General features: G+C 38.1%; 1 protein-coding gene and 1 pseudogene across 1 annotated transcript in view; both read left to right on the plus strand.

The window, feature by feature from the left end:
• Nucleotides 1-27463, plus strand: part of PTPRD (protein tyrosine phosphatase receptor type D) — a 366674-nt gene that overhangs the window by 248062 nt on the left and 91149 nt on the right. The window lies entirely within an intron of this gene.
• LOC138081202 (basic immunoglobulin-like variable motif-containing protein pseudogene) lies at nt 1638-25559 on the plus strand (annotated as a pseudogene).

The raw sequence follows: 27463 nt of genomic DNA on the forward strand, positions 1-27463 counted from the left end.
TAAGATAAATATCATATGATATCACATATGTAGGATCTAAAAAATGATAGAGATGAACTTATTTACACAACAGAAACAGACTCACAGACAGAAAACTTATGCTTACCAAAAGGGAGCAGGGACATAAATTAAGAATTTAGGATGAACAGATACACACTACTTATAAATAAAATAAATAAGATCCTACTGTATAGCACAGGGAACTATATTATTTTGTAATAACCTATTATGGAAAAGAATCTGAAAAAGAATATAGGTAGATAGAGATATATAACTGAATCACTGTGCTGTACATTAGAAACACAATATTGTAAACCAACTATACTTCAATAAATTAAAAATACATTAAAAACAGAACTGTTATCTGACACTGGAAGACTGTAGAGATTTCCACACCCCCTCTGAAACTCTCCCCATAGTGTTTTTCTCTGGGCTGCACTGTTCTCTCGCCTGTACATGCCAGCTTCTCCTGTTTCTCCCACCCACATACAGAAAATAGATCCTTTGATCATATATTCTTGTACATAGAGAATCCCTAAAGAAAGAGAATTTTTCTTGTCAAATTGCAAATGCCAGAAAACAAACTGTAAACTTAAATGGACTCACTGGGTTGTGGAGGCACATTTTAGGACATAGCTCCTAATAGCCCATCCCTATATATCTGATTCCTTCCTTGGATCGAAGAGACAAAGTTACTTCTGAGCTGGAGGGAGAACCAATAATTATCTACCATAGTGCTGCAGAAAAGCATCATGCTAAGTACTGAGAGGAATATAAAGGTCACAAGAAACTTCCATTTCTAGGATGTCGAGTAGGCAATGTTAGCTACATACCTCAGTCCCCACCCCACCCCACAAAATACTGACAAGAACATCTAGAAGCTAATCCATAGAACTAATGCCGTGTTGCTGAGTTTCCGTAAAGGGAGAGAGTAGTGGCATAAAGAACTGGAAAAGGTACTGAACAAAAGGTAGTACTGATAGTACATTTCATGCAAACTTGGGTGCAATAAAGGACAGAAACAGTAAGGACCTAAAAGAAGCAGAAGAGAGTAAAAAGAGGAGGCAAGAATGCACAGAAGAACTGTACAGAAAAGATCTTCATGACCCACATAACCACAATGGTGTGATCACTCACCTAGAGCGTCCAGACATCCTGGAATGTGAAGTCAAGTGGGCCTTAGGAAGCATCACTACAAACAAAGTTAGTGGAGGTGATAGAATTTCAGCTGAGCTATTTCAAATCCTAAAAGATGATGCTGTGAATGTGCTGCACTCAATATGCCAGCAAATTTGGAAAACTCAGCAGTGGCCATAGGACTGGAAAAGGTCAGTTTTCATTGCAATCCCAAAGAAATGCCATGCCAAAGAATGTTCAGATTACAGCACAGTTATACTCATTTCACATGCTAGCAAGATAATGCTCAAAATCCTTCAAGCTAGGCTTCAACAGTATGTGAACTGAGAACTTCCACATGTGCAAGCTGGGTTTAGAAAAGTCAGAGGAACCAGAGGTCAAATTGCCAACATCCGTTGGATCATAGAAAAGGAAATTCCAGAAAAAGTATCTGCTTAATTGACTGTGGTAAAGCTTTTGACTGTGTGGATCACAACAAACTGCGGAAAATTCTTCAACAGATGGGAAAACCAGACTACCTTACTTGCCGCTTGAGAAACCTGTGTGCAGGTCCAGAAGCAACAGTTAGATCTGGATATGGAAGAAAGGACTGGTTCGAAGTTGGGAAAGGAGTACATCAAGGCAGTATAATGTCACCGTATTTGTTTAATTTATATGCAGTGTACATCATGCAAAATGCCAGGCTGGATGAAGCACAAGCTGGAATCAAGATTGCCAGAAGAAATATCAATAACCTCAGATAAGCAGATGATATAACACCCTAATGGCAGAAAGTGAAGAGGAACTAAAGAGCCCCTTGATGAAAATGAAAGAGGAGAGTGAAAAAGCTGGCTTAAAACATAACATTCAAAAAAACAAAGATCATGGCATCTGGTCTGATCACTTCATGGCAAATAGATGGGAAAACAATGGAAATAGTGACAGACTTTATTTTCTTAGGCTCCAAAATCACTGCAGACAGTGACTGCAGCCATGAAATTAAAAAGTTCTTTCTCCTTGGAAAAAGCTATGACAAACCTAGACAGTATGTTAAAAAGCAGAAACATCACTTTGCCAACAAAGGTCTGTACAGTCCAAGCTATATTTTTTCCAGTAGTCATGTATGGATGTGAGAGTTGGACCTTAAAGAAGGCTGAGCACTCAAGAATTGATGCTTTCAAATTGTGGTGCTGGTTAAGACTCTCTGAGAGTCCCTTCGACAGCAAGGAGATCAAACCAGTCAATCCTAAAGGAAATCAACCCTGAATATTCATTGGAAGGACTAATGCTAAAGCTGAATCTCCGGTACTTTGGCCAACTGATGCAAAGAACTGAAAAAAGTTCTTGGAAAAGACCCTGATGCTGGAAAAGATTGAAGGCAGGAGGAGAAAGGGGTGACAGAGGATGTGATGATTGGATGGCATCACTGATTCAATGGACATGAGTTTGAGCAAACTCCGGGAGATAGCAAAGGACAGGGAAGCCCAGTGTGCCGCAGTCCATGGGATCACAAAGAGTCAGACACAACTGAGTGAACAACAATAGCTGATAGCATAAATAGGAAGACAGCAGTGAGGAGCATTTTGTCAGGGGGCAATGTACTTCAGGTACATTATAGAATCTATACCTTTGTTTTCTACATTGAGGAAATCATCTCCCTTTTAAAGGTAGTTAACTCAGCTGATTTCAAAGTTCCAAGCAGGTGACTTACAAATTACTTTTTAGGCCACAGTCTATCTGCCCATGGCAGTTACATAAATACTTATCCAATATCTATTATATTTTCAAATTTGTCATCACTAGGCCTTTTAGTGGTATCATCTTAAATACACACACACGTGCACACTCGCGCGCGCGCACACACACACACATACATACATAACATGTGTGTATATACGAGATAGAGCAAACTCCAGGAGGTAGTAAAGGACAGGGAAGCCCGGCGTGCTGCAGTCTACAAGGTCGCAAAGAGTCGGACACAACTGAGTGACTGAACAACAACTATATCTATATGTATATACACGCACACATACCCTGAAACTACTACTATATCCAATCTTATAATAAACTATAGTGGAAATGAATCTGGAAAAGAATATGTATAGCCCTTGCTGTACACCAGAAAAAAAAAATCAACTATTCTTCAATTAAATAAATAAATAAATGTAGAAAGAAATAAAGCTAAACTATTCTGAATGGGCATTGATAAAGAATCCATCAGTTAATGCAGGAGAAACAAGTTCAATCCCTGGATTAGGAAGATCCCCTGGAGTAGGAAATGGCAACACACTCCAGTATTTTTGCTTGAGAAATTCATGGACAGAGGAACCTAGCAGGCTGTACAGTCCATGAGGTTGTAAAGAGTCAGACAATGAGTGAGCACACACACACACCCTCTGAAGATCAGGTTTGTTTTGGTTTGTTTTTGCTGCAGTCGGAGAAAGGTGAACACCTGATTCACAGAAGGCCTATCAGAAGGATACCTTTGACCTATTTTGTTGCTACCCGGTCTAGTCCAGGATCTTTGCTGCCATCTGTGCAAGCGTATTATCTTTAATCTCAGCGCCCGTGTGCCCTCCAACATTTAGCATCCTAATGTGCTAAGTTTCTTCCCGTACTCATGGCAACGCTCTCACATCTCCATTCTGGGCAGAGGATAATGAGCCTCTTATCTGAAACATTCCAGATAAAAGTGCCCTGTCTTTCCATTTTAATGACAGCATGTATGTGGCACCTTTGTCTAATAGGCTAAAATCTTCACAATACTGGTGAGACAGGTAAATTAAAAACATATATTATTTCCTCATGAATGATGAAACATATCAAGAGATGCCAAGATATATAGAGATGTTAAAAAAAACATTGCTTAGATCCTATTTTTAAATGGCTAGAGCTGGAATAGACCTCAGGGATCATGTAGTTTAACCTTCTCATCACAGGGGTAGGGAACAAAAGACTGAGAAAGAGCAACTTATTCAAGGTCACACACCGGGTACGTGGCTGAAACAGTTCACAAATTCATGACTTCCTGTTTGAAGAAGAACACTATTTTAACTCACCTGCTCTAGACACCAAAGATTTTACTGTTGTTTCTTATGTGTTGGTTATAGAATCCAGAAATCTAAGTCTTCAACTATGTCAATATTTATGCTAAAAATTTTGTAAAAATGTCTTAGTCCCCAGTTTGTGTTGCATCATTATCCCTGGGCAAACCCAGTGGTTTTTCCTTTGTCATTTTCTACATTCTCCATAGATGTTTTTTCATCTCCAGTGGTAAACTTTGTCTTTCTCCACAGAGGGACAAAACTATCTGTCATCAAAGCAAAGTTCCCCAAAGAAAACATTTCTGTTTTCTCTAGAAAAAGGCTGTAGGTGTATCTGACTGTGTTTGTGTGCCAGAGTGCATTTGTAGGCAGAAAGCCTTTATTGCTCATGTTTTGTAAACCTCCAAGCATTCATAATGCAAAAACTACTTGTCATATCTGCTTTCAATTAATTTCTAATTTATGTGTAAACTCATGACAGTGGACACTCATTAGGGCATTACAGAGATGTAAACAAGAAACCAAACATACATATACGCACATTTCTCTTTTTGTCAAGCTTTCAATGCACTGAATTTTTCTTCAGAGTGGCTTCCCTGCCTTTCTCAAGTAAAAAAGTGGTGGCTGACAGATCTATTTTCATCTTTTATGCAGAGTTGACGAGTAAAATTGACCAGGGAAAATGTTTAATTATGTTTGACACATGAGTCACAGGGATAGAAAGTGTTTTGTCTTTTTTTTTTTTTAAACTTTGAACACATTTTGGTGGTTAGTGTAATGAATGAGAAAATGAATGATTTTATAATATAAAAACTAGTATCCTTTTCATACCTGGGCTGGATAAACCAATTTAACCTCCTTTGGGGGAGATGAATGGCTGAATTTACTATTCCAAAGTGGAACATCCTGACTGGGGGTAAGAGTGTGGGAATCATTACCTACTTCTTTAAAAACACAGTAGTTTTTCTGTTTCAGATTAGGTCTAAAGCCCCCTGCGTGCCACTCGGAACCTTGTACTCCCTGAGCTAACAGTGGGGTGGGAGGACACCAGTGGCTGAAATCACAGCTCGTGGAGTCAGGCTGTTTGTCTCAAGCTGTGTGACCTTAAGCACATAACTGAACCTCTCTGTACTTTCCTTTTTTCATTTCTAAAATAGAAGTAAACCTACCTCGAAAGTAATTAAAAATAAATACATACATACAAAAAGCTTACAGAGCCCCTGATACAAGTGCTCAGCAGTCTGAGTAGGTCCTCTTTCATCAAAGATGCCATCAATTTTAAGATGCATGTCAATTTCAGAGAAATTAAAACGCGAAAAAAAAAAGTCTTTGAATCAATGAAACTCTGGCCTCTTCCCATCCCTGTCATTGATCATACCTGTAGGGCTTTTCTGAACTCAATAAAAAAGAAAAAAAAAAAAAAAATCATCATCATCAAGAAAAAAAAAAAGAAAACTTGCTAACTTAAACCAATGCTCTTAGCACTAGGCTGTCATTTCTTTTATTCTACTTACCTCCTGCGTTCGAATATTAACTTCTCCTGGTCAGGTGTTAGGCCTTCTCTGTATGCTGTTGGCCACCCAGCAAACCACTCACCACTGGCCCCACAGCAGATGATTAACCGAAGTGTGTGTCTGGATCAATTTCTAACTGAATTTACAGTTCATGGAAGCTCTTTGTTGTGGTCAAAATTGCTAGTAGGAACAACAGGAGCAAACAGAACAAAGAATGTCTTTCTGTAAAAAGAGCTGCTTTTCTCATCCCCACCTGATTTATCAGCAGTTGAAACCTTATTTTCAGACCCTTTTCTCTCAGAAAATACACTGTCATTATCTTTAGACAGTACAGAAGTGAATGCATTTTAATGCAGACCCCTCAGCTTTAACTCAAATATACCTACTGATTAAACTCCCAGTGCAGTGTTTAGAGTGAAAACAAGCCTGCCAGCTGGCAGTCTGAGAAGACACTTTCTTTGTTCATAGCTGAGGACTGGCCTCATCAAGTAAGATACGAAGGTGCAGAGAGTCCCTTCCCAGCTGGCTGCCAGTCTGCATCTTGTAAACAAATCTAGTAGGACACAAAGACACAGCAGCTCCCCTTAGAAGTTAATGTTGCTTCCAAAACCAGGGTGTGTAGATATGTGTTTATAGTCTTTTATTCTTTCTGTACTTTTGTAGCTGTTACAATTCAAATTGCAAGCAAATTCTCAAGTTCCAAAACTTACTTGAATTTGGACTTCTTTAATGTTCACAGACCCACTTAAAAAAAAAACAAAAACAAAAACCTGGCACAGTTTCCGTAGCAAGGTTAAACTCCATATCTTCTATACTTAAACTTCTCATTTTCTTCTTCTGGGAGTCATAGCAGCATTTGGGGGGAATCTCATGTAACTTCAATTTTCTGTCTCTCAACCCTTGTTCTCACACTAGTCTGTCCTAACTGATTGGCTCTTAACCATCACTGGACATTGTCCAGACTCTTTCTACTGCTCCTATGTGGAGCCCAAGGCTCTCAGGAAACAGTTAATCCTGAAGTGTCTCTACTTCCAAAGCAAGCTTTCAACTTCAAAGAGATCAATAGCGAGAGAGAGGCCACTTTAGAGTTTTATTTTGATTTTAAAATGAAGTCGGGGTTTTAGGGCCTGAGTGAAAAGTGTGTACTTTGAGGGTTACAATAGCAGATGCAGCAGAGAGCTTTGAAGTCAGGGAAAACAAGGTTCCTATTTTCACTCTGCCAATTAGCACTGTGCCGCTTGACTTGAACCAGTTACTGGACCTCTCGTGGCCCTGCTTCTGTCTTAGTTAGAATAAGAATATTAGTCTTTACTCATAAAGTTGGTATGAAGGTGAATATATGTTAGGCACTAGCACTGAATTTGTTCCAGAGCTCATCTTGTCTGCTGTAACATTCCTTTCTTCCTCCGAAAAGAAGCTCTATGAAAGCAGTTAGAAGGTGAGTAGTGATGAAGACAGCATGGTTAAGTTCTTTTGGGACAAATGGAGAGAGTAGCATTGAAACATACACATTACCGTATGTAAAATAGATAGCCAGTGGGAATTATCAGCAGGAGCCAGAGAGCTCAACCCTGTGCTCTGTGACAACCTAGAGGGGTAGAATGAGGTGGGAGGTGAGAGGGAGGCTGAAGAGGGAGGGAACACACGTATACCTGTGGCTGATTCATGTTGATGTATGACACAATAGTGTAAAGCAATTATGTTCCAGTTAAAAATAAGAAATACACACACTGCTATGTATAGAGATTATATAAAATAGATTATCAAAGTAGATAATCAGAGGACCTACTGTATAGCACAGGAATCTCTACTCAATATTCTATAATAACCTAAATGAAAAATAATAGATATATGTATATGCAAATCAAGTAGACTCTAGTATAAAATAAAAAGTGGAAAAAAGGAACAGTTTGAATGCCTTCATCTGTTTGACAAAGATTACTTGCAAAACAGTCAATGTTCAAGTAACATGAATGAGTCCCTTAAGAACCACTACTACTACTAAGTCGCTTCAGTTGCATCCGACTCTGTGCGACCCCATAGATGGCAGCCCACCAGGCTCCCCCGTCCCTGGGATTCTCCAGGCAAGAACACCGGAGTGGGTTGCTATTTCCTTCTCCATAAGAACCACTAAGTATCACATAGATCAGGAGCTCCCTTCCCCCTCACTGTGCTCAAGCCCTACGCCGTCCCATCAGACGTAGAACCAAATCTGTAACTTAGAAGTGCAAGCATGGCTGAAGTGATTGAGAAACTATAATTAGTACAGTTAACGAACTCTGAAATGCTGCCTCCCTTTATATTAGGAGCAGTTAGGGTGTCACATTAGTGACCGTGGAAAAACTTGGTCTCGTTTCCCCCCCACCCCAAGGTAATTAATTGGCCTCCCTGTCATCAGTTGAGACATGAAGAGAAATAAAAAGTTTCAGCCTGAGCACTGGAGTTGGTGGGTGTTGCTGTGCAACCAACTGGGCATTGATTTCCTTTTTTCTTCCTTTTCTATTCCTTCCATATTGATCCTTCTGTCACAGCTCAGGGAGTCTCCCATTATCTTAAACAAAAAACAGAACACTGTCCTAAAGTTTCAGAAGTTTGAATCTAGTGTCATAGAATTCCGCTGGGAATTATATTTGAGGATTTCCAAAAATCTTCAAATCTAGTCTGTGGTTTCACTGAAGAGGTGACATTTTCCCAGAGGTTAAGAGCTGTGGCTGCAGTCACTCAGCCAGTTTCTCATCTGACATTAAAAACAGCTGATGTTTTCTGGATAGACTCCCTAGATTCAAATAGACTTATATTCAAAAAACAAAACACTGTACAGTACTGCAAACAAAAAGTTTTGCTATCTATATGAGAACCCTAATTATAAACAGTGCTATATATTCAGGAAGCTGTCAACGTTTTTGATAAAAGAAGTGGTTTTTATTTACTGGAAGAAATAAGGTGCTCTTAGGCCAAAAGGAAATTTCTGTGATATATTTTGTGTATTTTTCTTTATTATTTTGAGTGAGAATTCATATATTTTAATATAAAGTACAGTTTTCTAAAGTGAACAATTCACTGGATATACTTTATATTTGAATATTTGATGGATACATTATCAAGAGTCAAGGAGACCTAAATTTTTTCCCCTACATTTTTATGAAGATTTATGCTGCTTTTGTTTGTATCACGTTTAAACACCTGACAGAGGGAGCTGATGTCTCCGTGGAGTTGTTTGAACATACTCCTGTCAGGGTCTGAAGGAAGCTTGAGTCAAAGGCCGGTGTTAAGGTGGGACAGTGCCTGTCACTGTGGCTGTGGCAGCGGATTCACTCTTCACCATGCTTGAATCCACTGCAAGGGATCACAGTCTTTATTGTTTTACCGGTGTGCCTTCCACTGGAAGCAAAGCTTTTTTGGGGCAGGGAAAGTTGCTGTATTTATTGGGGTATCCTTGTGACTAGCAGATAATATTGGACTATTAACCTATGACTAGCATGATAAATGTTTCTGCGATGAATATAGGAATAAGTGTAAAACATGAAGCAGGAACATAGTCTGCTCTTCACATCTCACTCTTCCCAAACATAGTCGCACAACATCAAGATGGACATCATTTATTAAGTCATGAGTAGAGAGGCTTCATTCAGTTAAAATGTTCTGTACGACAGCATAGATCCTATGGGAAGAGAAGGACAGCAACTTCATGGCCAACAGTCCTCTGTCTAGGGGGAAAATCCACCTTCGGCTCTCCGTGGTGGACCCCTCATGGGTAATATATTAGTGGGACAGTACAGGAGATCGGGGGCTTCCCTGGTGACTCAGTGATAAAGAATTTGCCTGCAATGCAGGAAACAGGAGTTGGACCCTTGGATGGGGAAGATCCCCAAGGGGAAGGAAATAGCAACCCACTCCAGTTTTCTGGTCTGGGAAGTCCCGTGGACAGAGGAGTGTAGCAGCCTACAGTCCATGGGGTCACAAGAGTCAGACAGACTTAGCAACTAAACAACAACAACATAACAGGAGATCAAGTAGCTGATGGGGATTCTGTGCAGAGATAGGGAAGCCATTCATCCGTTCATTCATTCCTGTGCCTGACATAAGCACAGAAGAAAGCTCATTGCAGAACTCACTTTTCCTATTTTCTATATCTGTAAAGAAAAATGATCTGTGCTATTCATAGCTCAAGGCCAGCTCTGGGCGGGGAAATCATCTTTCCTCAAAACTAAAAATCTGCCAGCAAGTTTCACAAAGACTAGTAGTTTCAGTATTTATCTCTCTCTAGTTTTATCATAAACACATTTGCATGAAAAGAACGTCTTTGTTTCCTTAAGACTTCATCTGTTCTTGCTACTCATTTGCTCTTGAAAAGGGATATAATCTTTTTGGTTTTGATCTATAATCATTCCCACAACAAACAATTGTGGTGCCACAGACCGAGGATTATAGTTTTCCTTAGAGAATAATCAGATGAACTCTGTGAAACAAAGCTGCTCATTTCTTCCAAATATCCCTGCGAACAGTGGAAGACCAATTCTACAAATATTGGCTAGCTCTAAAACAAATTTCCAAACACATGAATGTCCATTCCTTTAGAGGTCTGTCTCCCCTTCTAGCTTTATATTCAGTTCATCTCATATTATAGTCATTTACTGAATTCTTACTGTGTACCAGCTACTTTGCTAAGCTCAGGGGATACAAAAACTAATGGCACACAATCGTTGCCCTTGAATTCTGAGTCTAGAGTTTCTTCCAGTTTATTCCCTAAATTTTTGACGACAACTTCAGCAACTGGATTTTGCCAGGATTCCAGTAACATGCAGCTGTGAGTTTTACTCCACTCTCATAGGACTTGGTTTTTTTTGTCTATATTTGTTACAGCTACCATGTGAGACATGATTTTTTTTTTTTTTTTGCTTTTCTAATATTCGATAAACTTCAGGGATTTAGAAATCCAGTTAGAGTTCCAACAGCTATCTAAAATCTATTTTTCAAAGTCTGTATTTGCTAATTTCTTGGACTGAAAAATAAATCCTTTAAACTCATAGGTTTTTGGACCCATTTTAGAGAAAGCATATTTCCTTTTCTCATGTTCTGTTATTTGAATATATTTAAATAAGATCATGGGACAGAATTTGTTCTTTACTGTATTTCCCCATGACAGAATTTTTAATGTTTCTGTAAGCAAGGAAAACAAGTATCAAGCACAATATTTTGTGTTATCATTTTAACCAAAATTCCTTAATGGGATGAAATACATACCTCCAGGAAGTAGTATGAGCTGCAAAAATGTCATATAAACTTTTTTTTTTTTACTTCCCTCATTGTAAAACCTACTTGCTTTATATTGTATCTATATTGTAAAAGAGATTATATCTGCTATTACCTTTCCTTTGTGTTTGGAACATTACCCATATTGCTATTTATAAGACTGTTTAGTCTCTCTGTATTTTGTTTACTGTCTTCTTAAACTATCAAAGCGTACCCTCAAGTTGGAATAAATAAGATTTGTGCAGTGTGATAAAAAGAACGTACAATATTTTCTTAATGCATATTTTAAATAAGCACATACATAATTATCTTTTAAGAATGAAGCTGTATGGATAGCTTGATTAATAATATCTTTACTTTGGAAAAAATGGTCTTTTCTCAGTAACATCAGTTGTAAATAGACATACATAGATCCCTTAGAAAGGATGTATCTATTCAGTTTTTTCCAGCATTAGATAGGGAAAAGGATCTTATTATTCCTCTAACATACTGTGGACCTTGTTTAAACTGTGCAATTTTATGGACCATAGCTTATCCAATAGGTTATTTTTAGTAGTCTTTCAAATCAATATAGATTGTTGTAAGGTCAATGAATTTCCAGTTTTCAGCTTTGATGAGAAGATTATCTGAAGAGGGAGGGCATCAGCCTGTTACTTCCAGATTCAAAATTTTTGTATATATGTACTCGGCATTATAAATCAGGGTGAAAGTAGAATTACAAAAGAAATGACTTTCCTAATTTCAAAAGACTTTCACAGCAACTGAGACAAAAATTATTAAATTTATACCAATATATTTTACTTTCACCTGTCCTGTTTTACAGACTACAAAGAAAAATAGTAAAGTATATTTCATTCAGTAATTTATAGTGGAGTTGGAAAACTAAGGAATTATTGAATGAAAGGATAATTTATAATAATGAATTTTTAAAACTTTAAAGAGGCAATGCTACAAGGCTAAGCATAACTAATTGTCAAATGTATAGGCAATGGTGTAACATATACTGATGGTTCATCTGAAAGCAGCTAAGAGACATCTCCAGGTAGCAAGGAAGTAGAATTTCAGGATTTGAGCTGAACCTTGGAAGAAAGGTAGGATTTAAAAAAACAAGTGATAAAAAGTTCTCTCCAGACAAGAAGTATTCTACTATTTTTAGAGAGTCAGAATTGCAAGTCTCTGACAGAGAAAAATGGAACCAAGGGCTGGAATTTGGGGCCAGAGGTGGCATACACAATGAGGAATACAGCATAGCAATCCTTCACTCTAAACTTTAAGTCAGTACAAGAAATATGTCAGTGTAAAATAATATAGGACAAATGTAGAAATGGTGCTCGAGGCACTCAAAAACTAAGAATTCAATAAGCCATTTCAAAAAGAACACCAGTTAGTCTCTAGAGTTTCAGTATTCACACTCCTATGTGTCTGGATGACAATGACTGTTTCTACTTTGTCCCTCATACACATAATTGTGAGCTTTCTGTCCTGTTTTACTTAATGTCCACTGCATCTCTGTAGCATAAAAATCTCTCTTTCACTGACAGCCTACATTTTGAGCATGTAGTTGTCTATCTCACAGTAGTTAGAATACTCAGTACGGTAAGACAACTGACATAATGCTTCTGTGTCCAGATGCAGTAAACTGTGGTTATGTGGTGAAGCAATCCAGTTCTTTGTATGATAGATTTATTGAAGATGAGTTTACAGAAGGATTGTACCAGAAATGTTGTTAAAGTGCCATCTATTAGACTGGTCATTAAGACAGTTATTGCAGACTTGCTGTTCATGAGTTATTGGTCTCATAATATTCTCGGTCATCTCTGCTAATATGATCATGGTCTTTGCTCCACTGTGGTTATTCACTTCCAAGGAATGAACTCTCTTCATTCTGTCTTTTCTTGAGAATGTATGTGGTTGTGTGTATTGGGGGTGGGAGTGAGGGGCTGTATATAAGGCAGAGGCACAGATAGAAGGGAAGGGGGCATGGTTGGGAGAATGGAAACCAGAATCCTGTATCTCTATGTTCTTAACTGTATAGGGTGAATATTGAAGATTTCTTTTAAATATGATACGAATTGTGTGAAAAATTAAATTATAGAGAAAGCTATAGCTTTTTACATTCAGAAAAGTTTGGAAGTGAAAAGTACAGTAGGATGAATGAATCATTGAACCAAACTGACAGGTATATCTGGTGTTTAATCTATTTTCTTTACTGTCCAGAGTTTCAAAATAAGGAACTCAACTTCATGATAGTAAGTTCAAAGTCATAATTTATATATATGCACTAGAGTATAGTAGTTAAGAGCTCAGACTTCAAAGTCAGGAAACTTCGATTCAGGTCTCAGCTCCAGTTCTTTATGGACTGTCGGCAGCGCGGGAGCGAGGGTGTGGGGAGGGGGGAGTAACTTAACCCCTGTAGGACTCCATTTCTTTATTCTTAATACACACATAACAGTATCTGACAAACAGCTGAGATAAGAAGAGAAGCAAAAGGCAAAGGAGAAAGGGAAATATATACCCATCTGAATGCAGAGTTCCAAAGAATAGCAAGCAGAGATCTCTGCTTGCTAAGAAAGCCTTCCTAAGTGAACAATGCAAAGAAATAGAGGAAAACAATAAAATAGAAAAGACTAGAGATGTCTTCAAGAAAATTAGAGGTATCCTTCAGGGATACCTGTGAAGGGAACACTTCACACACAATGTGAGCACAATAAAGGACAGAAATGGCAAGGATGTAACAGAACCAGAAGAGAATAAGAAGAGGTGGCAAGAATACACAGAACTGTACAAAAATGATCTTAATGATCCAGATAACCATGATGGGGTGATCACTCACCTAGAGCCAGGCACCCTGGAGTCAAGTGGGCTTACGAAGCATGACTACCAGCAAAGCTGGGCGGGGGGGGGGGGGGGGGGGGTGAAGAAATTCCATCTGAGCCATTTCAAATCCTAAAAGATGATGCTGTGACAGTGCTGCACTCAATATGCCAGCAAATTTGGAAAACTCACAGTGGCCAGAGGACTGCAAAAGGTCAGTTTTCATTCCAATCCCAAAGACAGGCAATGCCAAAGAATGTTCATACTACCACACAATTGCACTACCACACAGCTGCACTCATTTCACATGCTAGCTAGGTAATGCTCAAAATCTTTCAAGCTAGAGTTCAACAGTATGTGAACTGAGAAATTCCAGATGTTCAAGCTAGATTTAGGGAAGCCAGAAGAACCAGAGATCAAATTGTCAACATCCTATCATAGAAGCAGCAAGGGAATTCCAGAAAAACATCTACTTCTGCTTCATTAACTATGTGAAAGCCTTTGACTGTGTGGATCACAACAAACTGGAAAATTCTTAGAGAAACGGGAATACCAGACCACCTTACCTTTCTCCTGAGAAACCTGTATGCAGGTAAGGAAGCAATAGTTAGAACTGGACATGAAACAACATGCTGGTTCCAAATTGAGAAAGGAGTACTTTAGGACTGTAGATTGTTACCCTGCTTATTTAACTTACATGCAGAGTACATCATATGAAATGCTGGCCTGGATGAGTCAGAAGCAGGAATCAAGACCATTGGGAGAAATATCAACAACCTCAGATATGCAGATGATACCACCCTAATGGCAGCAAGCAAAGAGAAACTAAAGCCTCTTGATGAGAGTGAAAGAGGAGAAAGAAAAAGCTGACTTAAAACTCAACTGTTAAAAAACGAAGATCATGGCATCTGGTCCCATCACTTCATGGCAAATAGATGGGGAAACAAAGGAAACAGTGACAGACTTTATTTTCCTGAGCTCCAACATCACTGTAGATGGTGATTGCAGCCATGAATTTAAAAGACGCTTGCTCCATGGAAGGAAAGCTATGACCAACCTACACAGCATATTAAAAAGCAGAGATGTCACTTTGAGAACAAAGGTCCATAGTTTAAGCTGTGGTTTTTCCAGTAGTCATGTATGGATGTGAGGGTTGTAGCATAAAGAAGATTCACCATGTAGGAATTGATGCTTTCAAACCGTGATGCTGGAGAAGACTCCTGGGAGTCCCTTGGACTGCAAGGAGATCAAACCAGTGAATCCTAAAGGAAATCAACCCTGAATATTCATGGGAAAGACTGAAGCTGAAGTTCTGAAGTTGAAGCTTCAGTACTTTGGTCACCTGAGCAAAGAGCTGACTCATTGGAAAAGACTCTGATGCTGGGAAGGATTGATGGCAGGAGGAGAAGGGGACAACAGAGGATGAGTTGGTTGGATGGCATCATCAACTCAATGGACATTAGTTTGAGCAAACTCAGGGAGATAGTGAAGGACAGGAAAGCCTGGCCTGCTGCAGTCCATGGGATTGCAAAGAGTCAGACAGGACTTAGTGTCTGGACCAATAGATCTACCTAAATTTGTTTTAAAATTACATGAGATTCAATGCATAATGATGATGCTCTCATCATAATCAAAATCAGAACCACTTTAACCTGATTACTTCTCAGTGCCACTCTCTGATGAGGTTACAGGGAGATGATTAAGTCCTGTCTTGGCCCTTTCAGTGTTTTTTCTTGGTTGTAAGTCTACACTGCGGTTTAACTCCATAGATGGCCACAGAAGCCAGCTGAAAACTTAACATCAGTTCAGTTCAGTTGCTCAGTCGTGTCCGACTTTGCGACCACATGAACCACAGCACGCCAGGCCTCCCTGTCCATCAGCAAATCACGGAGTCCACCCAAACCCATGTCCATCGAGTTGATGACCATCCAACCATCTCACCCTCTGTCATCCCCTTCTCCTGCCCTCAATATTTTCCAGCATCAACTGATCAGGTGGCCAAATTATTGGAGTTTCAGCTTCAACATCAGTCCTTCCAATGAACATCCAGGACTGATCTCCTTTAGGATGAACTGGTTGGATCTCCTTGCAGTCCAAGGGACTCTCAAGAGTCTTCTCCAACACCACAGTTCAGAAGCATCAATTCTTCAGTGCTCAGCTTTCTTCACAGTCCAACTCTCACCTCCATACATGACTACTGGAAAAACCATAGCCTTGACTAGACGGACCTTTGTTGGCAAAGTAACGTCTCTGCTTTTGAATATGCTGTCTAGGTTGATCATAACTTTCCTTCCAAGGAGTAAGCGTCTTTTAATTTCATTGCTGCAGTCACCATCTGCAGTGATTTTGGAGCCCCCAAAAATAAAGTCAGCCACTGTTTCCACTGTTTCCCCATCTATCTGCCATGAAGTGATGGGACCAGATGCCATGATCTTCGTTTTCTGAATGTTGAGCTTTAAGCCAACTTTTTCACTCTCCTCTTTCACTTTCATCATGAGGTTCTTAGTTCACTTTCTGCCATAAGGGTGGTGTCATCTGCATATCTGAGGTTATTGCTATTTCTCCCGGCAATCTTGATTCCAGCTTTTGCTTCCTCCAGCCCAGCGTTTCTCATGATGTACTCTGCATATAGGTTAAATAAGCAGGGTGACAATATACAGCCTTGACATACTCCTTTTCCTATTTGGAACCAGTCTGTTGTTCCATGTCCAGTTTGAACTGTTGCTTCCTGACCTACATATAGGTTTCTCAAGAGGCAGGTCAGGTGCTCTGGTATTCCCATCTATTTCATAATTTTCCAGTTTCTTGTGGTCCACACAGTCAAAGGCTTTGGCTTAGTCAATAAAGCAGAAACAGATGTTTTTCTGGAACTGTCTTGCTTGGATGTTGGCAATTTGATCTCTGGTTCCTCTGCCTTTTCTAAAACCAGCTTGAACATCTGGAAGTTCACGGTTCACATATTGCTGAAGCCTGGCTTGGGGACTTTTGAGCATTACTTTACTAGCATGTGAGATGAGTGCAATTGTGCAGTAGTTTGAGCATTCTTTGGCATTGCCCAAGAAAAAGAAATGCAAAAAAGCAAAATGGCTATCTGAGGAGGCCTTATAAATAGCTGTGAAAAGACCGGAAGCGGAAAGCAAAGGAGAAAAGGAAAGATATACCCATTTGAATACAGAGTTCCAAAGCATAACAAGGAGAGATAAGAAAACCTTCCTCAGTGATCAATGCAAAGAAATAGAGGAAAACAATAGAATGGGAAAGACTAGAGATCTCTTCAAGAAAATTAGATATACCATGAGAACATTTCATGCAAAGATGGGCTCAATAAACAGCAGATATGGTAGGAACCTAACAGAAACAAAAGATATTAAGAAGAGGTGACAAGAATACACAGAACTGTACAAAAAAGATCTTCCCGACCCAGATTATTACAATGGTGTGATCACTCACCTAGAGCCAGACATCCTGGAATGCAAAGTCAAGTGGGCCTTAGGAAACATCACTACAAACAAAGCTAGTGGAATTCGAGCTGAGCTATTTCAAATCCTGAAAGCTGATGCTGTGAAAGTGCTACACTCAATTTGCCAGCAATTATGGAAAACTCAGCAGTGGCCACAGGTCAGTTTTCATCCCAGTCCCAAAGAAAACTGGACATAGATTTCACAAAACACACTCCAGAATGTTGAGTCCTATAATCTGTTGGTTTTGCCTCTGACCATAGTAAGAGCAAATCAGACATGCAGTTGTGAAGAATGTCCTTCAATACCCTTTTCTTCCCGTTTTGGACATAGTACCATGTTTACAAGATGAAAAATTTAAAAACAAGATAAACATAAAATATTAAAATAATTACAGTTAAACAGAGATACATTTAGGTACATTTAGAATTATGAAGAGTTTGAGCAAAAGTTTATGCAAATAGGGCAGCACCAAACCAAGAGTGGTTAGGAACACTCAGCAGGCAGCAGCTGGGGAGAGACGTACAAAACGAAAGAATGGAAGCAGAGTAAACAAATTATTGATGGGCTGTGGCTTAAAGCCTCGATGGCTGTGTGTGATTGGTTTTCCCTAGTATTTTGATTTCATAACCTTAAAGTACATAGTTTAGTCACTTAGTCGTATCTAACTCTTTGCCACCCCATGGACTGTAGACTACCAGGCTCCTCTGTCCATAGGGTTTTCCAGGGTAGAGTATTGGAGTGGGTCGCCACTTCCTTCTCCAGAGTATCTTCCCGACCAAGGAATCAAACCTGGGTCTCCCACATTGTAGGCAGATGCTTTACCATCTGAGCCAAAAGGGAAATCTTTAAACGCTTATATTTTGGTTTACTTACGTAGACTACCATGTGTTTAGAGCCACTCAATCTAATTTCCTCCTTGTTTAATTAACATTATCTATCCTCACATCCAAGAAATAAGTGCTGGTAGCATTGATGTATAACATTCTAGCTTTTTATACTGATCTATGTATCTATATCCATATCTGCAGTGTGTGTATATAAATTTATATATTTTAATAATTTGTTTTGTTTGTGTTTAGTTGCTCAGTCATGTCCAACTCCTTGCAACCCCATGGACTGTAGCCCACCATGCTCCTCTGTCCCTGGCAATCTCTAGGCTATAATACTGAACGGGTTGTCATGCCCTCTTCCAGGGGATCTTCCCAATGTAGGGATTAACCCAGGTCTCCCACATTACAATCAGATTTTTTACCATCTGAACCACCAGGGAAGTCCAAGAATTTTAATAATAGTACTGTTTTATAGTTTATTTTTTTAAACTTAGTAAAAGTGGACATCTTTATGTCAGTAGATACAGAACACTTCAATAGTTTCATACTTTTTAAAAATACCATAACCATCTATTATATATTAAAACTATTACCTATTTTTTCCTGTTGCAAAGGACTATATAATGCCTGCTCTATACATTTGTCTAGTAGACAAACATGTTTTTCACTTTCCAGGCATTTAGGCAGAGTTTAGTGCCTGATGGTATCTCTAATGTCTAACCCTAGGAGATGATGAATCAGTGACTAGCTTAGTTTGAAGAAGGTGCAGGGTAAGATGAGTAGGAGTCACTTGAGGAAGGAAAAGTGATCCTAAACTAATCTTCTAGGTCATGAAATTCAGTACCTTTGATAAGGTCACTTTACTCCAGAGCCAGATTCTTAGTTTTCTAAACTTCTGATTGTTGACTCATTTCCAGGGACCTCAACTTCATTAACTGTGTGATTTTAATAGCCATGTCATCAAGCTGTGATGACTGGATGCCACCATCCTTCTGAGAGGATAAGAAAGTCATGATTGCCATCCTCTCTGATCCTCCATTTTCTATGCATCTATAACTCAATTTATCTACCCCTGACTTAGAATTTAAGTATGTTAATGCAGATTTCAAAACATGTTAATGTATGTTCTAATACTTTAAAAGATGTGTTATTTGAGGATGTGATGGTGGAATTGAGTGATAGTCAAGCAACAGAGTAAACCTATGGTTCCAGTTATAGAGCATAAAAAAAGAAAGTATAGCTAATTATACCTGTTTTCATAATAGTTTAAAAATATATGTTAGACACAAAAGATTAAAGGTTTGTATGGAATGATCAGTGTATAAAGTCAATTCCTTAACTCCATTCTTTTCCTTCACAATTGAACACACATCCAACCAGCTTATATACCATCAGGTTTCTCCCTTCTGCCAGCCTGCCCCAGTATGTATGTGTGTGTGTATATATATATATATATAAAATCTGAATAGGCTAAATTGCTAGACTAGTAGAGAGCAAGATAAATATATATTAAGAATCAAGTTCTGGTGTTTTTTTTTTTTTTTTCGTGTCTTCTGTGCAGTTTCATAGGAATCACTGGGTCAGTCTAGCCACTTTCTATCATTCTGGTTTTCATATCCCACTCTGTGTAAACATAGTAAATAAGTAGAGTAGCTCTTATTCTGCAGAAATTGCTGTGTTTTCTTTTCCCACATGATAATTTGTATGTGAACTTAGTAAGCAGACTTGCCATCTGTTGTCTCTCTTTCCATATATGTGTACTCCCCTGGCTGTGATGGCTATAACATTGTATCATGAAAATCACCAAGATCCCAAGATGTAGATGTGGTTGTAGATGTGGATATGAAGTACTTAGAGCCTGCTCTAACCTTATAATTTATGCCTCAAAGTGAGAATGAACACAATAAGGGTGAAAGATGGTCCTATTGACAGTTAAACTGGGATAGCTGGTATAAACTGGGATAATAAGATGCCCCTAACTGAAACACGTTTGTACATAAGTCAGTGGGTAGAAACACTTATCATTTCTTTTAGTGATAATTTTGCAACAGGTGTCTTAAGCATTTTATTTTACTTACTACTTTTGCATCTAAACAGATGTGTCAACATTTACAGAGAGTGTTGAGAAATAAATGCATTCATCTTGTTAAATCAGTACCAAAATCCAGTGCTCTTTTATTCATGGAAAAGAAATGCCACTGTGAATTACTCAGTTACATGCTGCACATCGATTGCATTTAGTAATTTTGTTTGTTACCTATAGACAATTCTCTTTATAAACATTGTAATTACTTTCTACCAATTCAATCAACTTTTATCTCTTTAATCAGAGCAGTTAATACATTTCTAATAACATTTTCTTGCCCCAAATAGTCTGGAAAATTCTTAATTCCTTTTGCTTTTCCAAATAACAACAGAAATCCTAGTCTGTGAATCATAAAATGATTCTCCATGAAGCTCTAGTCTATAAGATCATCTATAATTGTCCATCCCCATTTATTATTATTATTATTATTCAGTTTAATTTGAAGCAAGCAATAAACAGCTGAAACCTAAAACATTTGGTTTAAAAGTATCATTTTTTTTTTAATTTGGGCTTCTAATTCTTTAGATATTAACACTATATCCTCTTTTTTGAACTCCTATTTGAAAGAGTCACTCAAAAAATAATCTTCCAGAGTCACATATATCAAGAGAAAAAAATGTATCTGCATACTTGAGATCACAAAGCTTTGTCCTACTGAGTGAAAAGAATCTACTATTGTTGTTATTACTGTTTTTGTAATTTTGAAGCCACAGTAAATTTGGGTAAGTCACATGTACATGTAGAAGTAAATGCTATCCTCAGGAAAAAAACTAATTCAGCCTCAAATATTTACTCACCTGATAATGCTGAATGTTTACTATGTGCTTGTATTTAGTCGCTCAGTCATGTCTGTCTCTATATGACCCCATGGACTGTAGCCTGCCAGGCTCCCATGTTCCTGGGGAGTCTTCAGGCAAGCATACTGGAGTGGGGTGTCATGGGATCTTTCCTATGCAGGGATCGAACCCAGGTCTCCTGCACTGCAGGCAGATTCTTTAACATCTGAACTACCAGGGAAGCCCTACTATAATATAGCCTTTATGCTTCTCTACCTATCAACTGTAATAATGTAAATAAAGACATTATTAGTTGAGGTAATTTTCTATAACTATTTGTTACACAATAAGTTATAGTCATAATTTCATTTCAAATCTTTAGGCAGCATTTAAAGTTGTACAGTATTATCACTTAAAGAAAAAAATTAACTATATACAGAAAACACCTGACTGAAATACTTTTTGATGCCTCCAGTGAGTGTGATATGTTTATAAATTATACATACTTCTACTCTTAAAGGGAAATACTCACATCCATTCATTAGTTAATAATGAGAGCCTTGAAAAGTCCCTATTTCAGTCCTTCGGACTCTGAACAGTGGCCTACATGAGATGTACAATTATAGGAGAAGACTTAGGAAGTTCTGTTTAGTAATTAGGTAAAGAGAGAAAATGAAGGCACAAACATGATGCTTGGCTGACAGTAACTGAGAAAAGGAACACAAAGCAAACAGGCCCAAGTACATGATGTGCCAAAGCTAACTAGGGTCAAAGGGAAAGCAAGCACCCGAGATTCTGAATCCTAGACTCTGCTCATTACCATACTTTCCACCCCTTCCTCACATTTCAGTTTATAAAGTATCATTAGATTCAACAGAACTCACACTGTTTTCTTTGAAGCAAATGCTCATTATGTCGATTGCAGCTCTCTGCTAATTGTGCATAATACAGTCTTTCACAACCATGTGAACATGGGTCTTTTTCAAATGGATACATATTAATTTACTGTTCTCAAAATGGAAAGAAAGAATATAAATGCATGAGAATTTTTAAAAACAAGGTTTCATAAATGGCACAATGTATTTAAAGTGATGAAAGGTAAAAGCCTACAATAGAGAATACTCTACCTACCGAGGCTCTCATTAAGATTTAATGGAGAAATCAAAAGCTTTGCAGACAAGCAAAAGCTAAAATAATTCAGTACCATTAAACCAGCTTTAAAACAAATGTTAAAGGAATTTCTCTAGGCAAAACAGAAAAGGCCACAACTAGGATGAGAAAATTAGAAAAGGGAAAAGCTCACTAATAAGGCATACATGCAGTAAAAGCAGGAAATAATCCACACACAGAATAATTAGACGTGAAATATGATATCAAAAGCAGTAGTCATAAGCAGAAGAGAGTAGAAATGTAAAGTATTAAAAAATGCATTTGAAATTAAGAAATCAGCAAAATAATTTTGTACACACACACACACATATACCCAGGGCTATAGAAAAACCTCATGGTAACCACAACCAATGTCTGTAATAGATATACAAACAATCAAATGAAAAAGGAATCCAGACATAACACTAAAGATAGTCATTAAAGCACAAAAGAACAAAAAATCCAAAACAATTAACAAAATGACAGTAAGAATATACATCTAAATAATTACCTTAAGTGTACCTTAAATACAGACTTACACCATGATATATTAAAAGTTAAAGATACAGAAAGGATTCTAAAGGCAACATGAGAAAAACAGAATTAATAAACAAGGGAACCCCCATAAAGCTATTGACTGATTTCTCTAGAGAAATATTGCAGTCTAGAAGGGAACAGCAAGGTATATTCAAATCCCTGAAAAAGAAAATCCTGCAACCTAGGATACTCAGCAAGATTGTCACTTAGGAGAGAGAAAGAAATTCTCAATCAAAAACTAAAAGAGTACAGCAGTACTAACCCTACCCAAAAAGAAATATTGAAAGGTATTGTCTAAATAAAAGAGCAGCAAGAATCTATAGGAAAGAGAAAATCACAGCTGGAAAATAAATCATTTCAATAAGGCAGTACACAGAATTAAAATACATATATTGTGAAAGTGATGATAACTGTAATGAATAACAAAAAGATATAAGAGGACAGTAAAAAAAAATCATAAAATGTGGAGGAAGGGAACGAGAAAATGTAGATTTTCTTTATTTTTTTTTCTATTACAACATCATGATTTATTAAAGCACAGCATTCTGTACAACAAAGGGCCTTAAAAGTTGTCTATTCTCAGCCAAACTTCTCTATAAGTTAGTTTCTCTTAATAAAAAACATGTTATACTTTAAATTAGTAATTTAACTGTTGAGGAAGTTACCATAATACCTATTTTAACGTTGAACAAATCTAACCACCTCTTGGACATTAATGTAAAATCCTGATATAGAATTTGATTTAAAACTTCTCAAAATAAATTCATTAAAGCAGGTTCCCTGTGAAAATATGTAAGAATGAAAGCTAGCATAATAGCAGGTGCAGTCTTTACATTTTATTAACCATAGAAGATACTTTTTTAAAGAGTCTAATAGAGACATTAACTGTGCAAAAGCTGATGCGATTTACAGTCTTAAATACAAGCACCAGCACAGAAAGGATATTGTGTCAGTTCAGTTCAGTCGCTCAGTTGTGTCCAACTCTTTGCGACCCCATGAATCGCAGAACGCCAGGCCTCCCTGTCCATCACGAACTCCCGGAGTTCACCCAAACTCATGTCCATTGAGTCGGTGATACCAACCAGCCATCTCATCCTCTGTTGTCCCCTTCTCCTCCTGACCCCAATCCCTCCCAGCATCAGAGTCTTTTCCAATGAATCAATCCTTCACTTGATGTGGCCAAAGTACTGGAGTTTCAGCTTTAGCATCATTCCTTCCAATGAACACCCAGCACTGATCTCCTTTAGGATGGACTGGTTGCATCTCCTTGCAGTCCAAGGGACTCTCAGGTGTCTTCTCCAACACCACAGTTCAAAAGCATCAATTCTTTGGTGCTCAGTTTTCTTCACAGTCCAATTTTCATATCCATACATGACCACTGGAAAAACCATAGCTTTGACTAGATGGACCTTTGTTGGCAAAGTAATGTCTCTGCTTTTTAATATGCTATCTAGGTTGGTCATAACTTTTCTTCCAAGGAGTAAGCATCTTTTAATTTCATGGCTGCAGTCACCATCTGCAGTGATTTTAGAGACCCCAAAAATAAAGCCTGACATTGTTTCCACTGTTTCCCCATCTATTTCCCATGAAGTGATGGGACCAGGTGCCATGATCTTAGTTTTCTGAATGGTAAGCTTTAAGCCAACTTTTTCACTCTCCTCTTTCACTTTCAGCAAGAGGCTTTTTAGTTCCTCTTCCCTTCTGCCATAAGGGTGGTGTCATCTGCGTATCTAAAAGTCCATTAATTCTACACTTAAGAGGATCATTTCTTTATTTAAGCACTATCTCATTTATCAATTACACATGATATGTAGTTTAGGATCCATCTACATTATGCTTGTAACTGCATGCTGCTGCTGCTGCTGCTAAGTTGCTTCAGTCGTGTCCGTCTCTGTTTGACCCCATGGACTGAAGCCACCCAGGTTCCTCCGTCCATGGGATTTTCCAGGCAAGAGTACTGGAGTGGGTTGCCATTGCCTTCTCCTTCTTTCTTTATTTTTAAAGAATGTGTTTGAGCTCATATGACTACCACTCTAAAGCAAATAAATGTAATAATGGGTTAACATGCTTGAAAAACCACAGTAACCACAAATTATAAATAGACAATATGTTCACAAAAACCAAAGAGAAGAGAACACCAGTATAACAAAAAAGAAAATCACCTAATCACAAAAGGAAAGGGAAAAAAAAAAAAGGAGAAATATGAATTAACTGGAAAACCTGTTAAAGCAAATAGAGCATTCAGCAGGGGTCCCCTCTAGCCACAAGAAGTAGAATATTGGAACCTAATTGGAGAATCAAGTAGAAAACATCCTGATATTCACTGTAAAAAAAAAAAAAAAAAAAGCAGATACTGTTACTGATTGAAACACTCAAAATCCAGAGTATATAGATATCCTGCCCTTAGAGAGAGGGCTACATAGAGTATCCATGGAATCCTCCAGGCCAGAATACTGAAGTGGGTAGCCTTTCCCTTCAGGGGATGTTCCCAATCTAGGTCTTCCACATTGCAGGTGGATTCTTTACCAGCTGAGCCACAAGGGAAGCCCAAGAATACTGGAGTGGGTAGCCTGTCCCTTCTCCAGCACATCTTCCCAACCCAGGAATTGAACGGGGGTCTTCTGCATTGCAGGAAGATTGTTTACCAGCTGAGCTATCAGGGAAGCCCATAGAGAGGGGGCTACAGTATGGAAAAACAAAGAAGGTTGGGGAAAATTTGCATTGCATCATTGCATTCCAGAGACTTAGCTGGCAAAGATTTGGCCTTTAGGACTTTTCCACTTGAAACCATTAGACAAGAATCACAGCCTTCAACACATGCCCAGGGAATTGTGAAATCTGAGACCGGGGACAGTATCTCCAAGAAACAGCATAGGTGTTGCTTTCCATCGGAACTTGATGTGGAGAAAGATGTCCAGTATCCATGAGAGAAGGAATAGAGGCTACCATGATCACAGTGATTGCAATTGGAATGAATGACCACTCTGGGTATAAACAATGGGTGTTATACACACAGCCTGATCTATGCAGGACTCTGTTAAGGCAGTAAGAGATTTTAAGTCTACATTAAATAGGAACACATCTTGTGGAACAAAACATAAACTTGTAGTTCCTCAGTAAATAAGCTTGTATATGATTAGAATGGGTGATTTCAGACATATAAACAGTGAAGCACAAATTTTTTGTCCTTTCAAAGTTAAGAGTACATTCTGGACAATTTCACAAAGTCCAGTAAAATTACCTACACACAAACCAGACACAATTTCACTCAATGGCATCATGATTTGAAATACTTAAGCATGAAGTGACTTCTTAGGACTTGACCCCCAGGTATTTGTTGCCATTTTATTCCTAAGCTCAAAATGTAAGGTACTAACTATCTGCCCTTTAAAATACTTGGGGATGTTGACTTCTAGTTTTTCTCTCATGGTTAAATCTTATTTAAAATGACTTAGTGAATTTCTAAATTCTTTTACTTGTAGTGATATCTTGCCTGATTCGTTTTGGTTTTTGTTTTTTCATGATCGACTTTCTCAGGATTCTTAATAAAGAGGCAAAAGAGAAAAAATTCCAGTCACTGATCTTTCCTAGTGGTGTAAATGGGTGACTTAGTGTATCGATTCAAGTGTTCTGGACTGCCTGGTATGTTATTGTTAAATATTGACAAGAACTTTAGGTCTTGAAAAACTTCTGTAAGTCAACAATAATAAACCTTGTTTTGGGAATTAATGGAATAAGTGGGCTTCCCTGGTGGCTCAGCACTAAAGAACCACTTGCAGTGTAGGAGACACAGGTTAGATCCCTGTGTTGGGAAGATCCCCTGGAAAAAAATAGCAACCCACCCCAGTATTCTTCCCTGGGAAATCCCATGGACAGAAGAGCCTGGCTGGCTACAGTCCTTGTGGTCCTTAAATGTCAATGGGCAAAATGCTCCAGTCGAAAGACAGAGTGGCAGTTTGAATAATAAAACAAGAGCCTATAATATGCTACTTACAAGACCACTTTAGGACGAAGAACAAACATAGATTTAAAGTAAGGGGATAGAAAGATTTCCATTATGCAAATGGAAATGACAAAAAAGCAAAGGTGACAATATTCCTGTCAGACAAAATAGACTTTAAAACAAAGGCCATAAAAAAAAGATAAAGAAGGACACTGTATATTGATAGCAGAATCAATACAAGAAGAGGATATTACATTCATTAACATATAAGCACCCAATACAGGAGCATCTAAGTAGATAAGAAATTGGCAGGAATACGGTTATACCAGCAGATATTAACCCTCCATCAATGGACATATCATCCCGGCAGAAAATCGGTCTGTCATTTATCTCAAGATATTTTTTAATTTCCTCTTTTTCATCATTGATGTAATATTTTTGTTTTTTACTAGCATGTTGTTCAGTCTCTATGTAATCATTGTTATTGCTCCTTTTTCTGTGGTTGATTTCTAGTTTTATGCCACTGTGGCCAGAAAAGATGTTTTAAATAATTTCTACCTTAAACTTGTTGTGGCTAACAAAGGCTAACAGAATTTTGCCAAGGGAATGCACTGGTCATAGCAAACATCCTCTTCCAACACACAAGAGATAACTCTACACATGGACATCACCAGATGGTCAATACTGAAATCAGATTGATTATATTCGTTGCAACCAAAGATGGAGAAGCTCTTTATAGTCAGCAAAAATAAGACTGGGAGCTGACTGTGGCTCAGATCATGAACTCCTTATTGCCAAATTCAGATTCAAATTGAAGAAAGTAGGGAAAACCACTATACCATTCCAGTGTGACCTAAAAAACTCCCTTACAGTTATACAGTAGAAGTGACAGATAGATTCAAGGTATTAGATCTGATAGAGTGCCTGAAAAACTATGGAT

Source organism: Capricornis sumatraensis, chromosome 6, assembly GCF_032405125.1.
Source record: "Capricornis sumatraensis isolate serow.1 chromosome 6, serow.2, whole genome shotgun sequence".
NCBI lineage: Eukaryota > Metazoa > Chordata > Mammalia > Artiodactyla > Bovidae > Capricornis > Capricornis sumatraensis.